The 3617-nt window shown below is 34.4% G+C and overlaps 1 long non-coding RNA gene across 1 annotated transcript; it reads left to right on the top strand.

Moving 5' to 3' along the window:
- Positions 1-1477: 1477 nt before the first annotated feature.
- Positions 1478-3053, top strand: LOC145067350 (uncharacterized). Its single transcript, XR_013688832.1, has 2 exons — positions 1478-1848; positions 2846-3053. It is a non-coding gene; the product is annotated as an uncharacterized LOC145067350 (long non-coding RNA).
- The last annotated feature ends 564 nt before the right edge of the window (positions 3054-3617 follow it).

Genomic DNA, 3617 nt, shown 5'->3' with positions numbered 1-3617 from the left:
GCTTAACATTATAATTTATTTTCCAAACCAAGATAGACACGTTCCATAATATATTAGGATTATTCATGGATATAATATTCATGTACCCGATTCAGTCAAATTATTTATGTCCCCGATTAAGTCAAATTTATAGACATATTCGTAGGTGCATATAAAATATGCACTTCTTCTTCAAAAAAAAAAAACTTGTTGAAGTATTTTGCATACACACTAAAACTTGATTACTACATCCATTTTATATAATCCAGTATATCTAAAAGCATACTATAACATTCCATTTAGTAAAAGAGCATTGAAGTCAAGAAGATTAAATAAAACGCTCAATACACGCTGTCTTGTTTTATTAGTTTTATTATTTTAAAAATCAAAATACACACCGTTTTGTTTTATTAGTTTTATTATTTTAAAAATGATAATATAAAAAACTATAGACACATACACGCGTCTAATTGTACCGAATTCTTATATTTCAACCAAACAATTATAACCAAACAACCACTTTTGTATTTTCCGTGTAAAAAACTATAGAGCAAAGGGAGTGGCCTATGGTTTAGGTTAATTTTTACATTTAGTTTCTGACTTATTTTTTTTAACTCGGATTATCCATATTGTTTGTTTTTGTTACGCGCTTGCTCCCCGGTAGTCTAAAACAAAAATATTGCCCTTAATATATTTTTTTTTTGTATTTATTAATTTTATTAAAAAATAGAAAGATACGGGATTTTCTTTTCTCCCTCTGTATATCCAAATACATGAAAACTAGTCTCTTTTATTGCCATTTTCGGGTTGCCGCACCCATCCTCCATCACCACCCACCCCCTCTTTTCTCCTTTTATCGGAAACCTACATCACATATCCTTCGTTATTTCCCTACACATTCAGAAGACCAAATACCTGCATCTCTCATTCCTATAGAACTACAACGACATTCTTATTCCTTTATACATTATGCCATAAGTCATCAGTGTACCACTAAACCCTACACATGTGGTGATTTATTTATTCATACACTGAGCCCTACACATACATTGATTTATAGATCCACAGTCCACACCCCCACTAGTTTATAGTTTATAGATATGACCACCGATTCATCCCCACACACTACTAAATCAAAGAAGATAATTGTAACGACCCGAAAATCATGTTGTTTACGATGTTAGTTTTCCATTACACGACTTGTATAGCTATTTATATTCTAAGAATATAAAATTAAAATAAATTAGATAAAATGGTGTTAAATAATAGCTAAAAGAATTAATCAAATTTACAAACTATATAAATAAATTAAATTATATAAAAAAATGTTTAATATAAGTGAAGGTTAGAATGAATTCAAACAAAATTAGAGGGTGGAATATGAGCAAAGGAGCAAAGTTAGGGGGGTAAATGATGCAATTTGGGATTTAAAATCTCTTTTAATCACGTAATTAACATTTATCGGGATTCATACGTTTTCTTGGGCTTATATGCATGATTAAGGGAAGCCTCGTCCCAACTGATTTGGGTGTTGTGCGTCCATCATCTAAGAGAGAAAAAAAAATGAATGGTTGCATGTGCGTTTCTTTTCTTCGGCTCCTGTGTGCGCATAACAAAAAAAAAAAAAGAATCGGTTCTTGGCGTGTTGTTCTGATCGTCGAGCAGGGAGCAGAAAAAAAATCGATTGACCCCTTTCTATCTCGGGGGTGCGTCGACTGGAAGAAAGAAAGAAGAAGACGAGGGCAGGGACAGGTTGCGAACATCAGCAAGCAAGTCCCAATCGGTCTTGTTGTCGGGTATCGATCACAATTGCAAGGGATATGGCTCTGATTTCTTGTTCCAAACTTGTTGAATCGGTCATTCATCTTGGTAATTCCCTGAATCTCCTTCCTATTAAGTTCATACTTCAATTAGATTCAAATTGATTGCTGTGTTGGAGTTTAGTCATGCTCTCTTTCACTTCAAAATTCAAATCATGTTTTTGTTCCCACTATTTGATGATGAATTGATCGAATTCATGCTTGATGAATTTACTACAATCATGGATTGTTTTCTTTTGGTGAATTGCCTATTGATTCTTGAATCACCAAAATATGTATGTTCCTATGTAAAGAATTCTCTTCATAAAAATCATGTTTTGAACTCTCCCTAAGAGCCTCAAAACAGCCACTAGAAGCCGTGATTTGTAGGTAATTATGTTGTTTGGACAAAGCAAGATTGTCAAAAGTCTAGCTTGGAAGTCCTCAAAATTCTTGGTGGTATTGTTTGTATTTTTTTTGGTCACCATAACTTGGAGGCTGAAACAACAAACTTGAAAACCATATAATGTGTCTAAAGTTCACTCAATGTTCATCACTATATGTATCTTGATTTGAACTAAAAGAAGTCTTTTATTGGTGTATCTAGATTTTTGGTGTTGATGCATTAGGGCATCTTAATTTCAATCATCTTTAGTCAATTCTTGGTTTTTTTCATAAACCACTTAATTTATGTCTTAATACGTTCATTCAAGCTTTTGTTGTCTTAATTCGTGTTTCTTTGATCTTTTGCCCAAGTCATAAATCATATGGTGATTTTTGGCAATTATTGGAAATTTGCACAGCAACTTTGCCCTATCTTGCAATGGTTGTGGCTGCTAATTTGAGCAGAATTGGCTGATACCCCTCTCTGGATAAAATGTAGGAAATCAAGTCTAGTTTTCAAAAAGTCTGGATTCAGCTCAATCGGAGTTACAAATTTTGTTTTATGACCAATAACAGTGGTCAAGCTGTGAAACTTAAAAAAATATGTAACCCATTAAGAAATTAAAGGTGTTAATGAAACTTGGACCCCATTTTGATGATTGCTTGGTATGTGTGATTATTAGGTGAAAACTTGACAACTTCAAGAAGGGTCAATGCTTGAATTAAAAAGAAGAACTCGCTTCAAACATAAGGTGAGTCGACAATTTTGTTGACTTTAGTACAGAACCGAAAATCACATCTCATAGGTGGATTGTTGATGCAAATTAGGATTCATGCTAGATTTTTGTGATAATTATTGAAAATATGTAGTTTGCATCTTATATGTGGTTATTCCTTGGTATCAGTTGCTATGGTGATATTCATGTTATGTGAACGTTGTAAATTGCATGCAGATATGGTGTTTCATGAATTTGTAGTTATATGCTAATGTATGGTGACATCTTAATGAACTTCATTACATGATAATTACTCGTTTAAGTTGTAAGAGTAATATGATTATTATGGTGTATGCATGCTTTTGCGGGGTATAACGGTGACATGGGTAGAACCTTGCAAGCCTAATAGGTTGAAAGAGCTTAAGCCATAACGATGATTAGTTACACGAACTTTTCTAGATGGTCATGTGACACGTGGTTCGTGTGCACCTCGGTGTATGGGAACTGGAGTGGTGTTGGCTTTATGGTGTGGCCGGATCAAACATTACGTGGGAATCGGGAGGTGTATCGGTAGAATTGGCACCGTTTGTACCGACCCTGAACGACACCGTAAAGTACTTGTACTTTGCAAGTCGGAGTAGCGAAAGTGGAAGTCTTGGGGTTGGTGTATTCGGGTGGATGTCATGAGCCACTTAGAGCATTAACTGGCTGAGCACACGAGTAGTGAACGAGGTTAAGT

This window comes from Lactuca serriola, chromosome 1, assembly GCF_051521515.1.
Source record: "Lactuca serriola cultivar US96UC23 chromosome 1, Lser_US96UC23_V15, whole genome shotgun sequence".
Classification (NCBI taxonomy): Eukaryota; Viridiplantae; Streptophyta; class Magnoliopsida; order Asterales; family Asteraceae; genus Lactuca; species Lactuca serriola.
The sequence above is the reverse complement of the archived record's forward strand: the minus strand, read 5'-3'. Positions and strand labels throughout refer to the sequence as shown.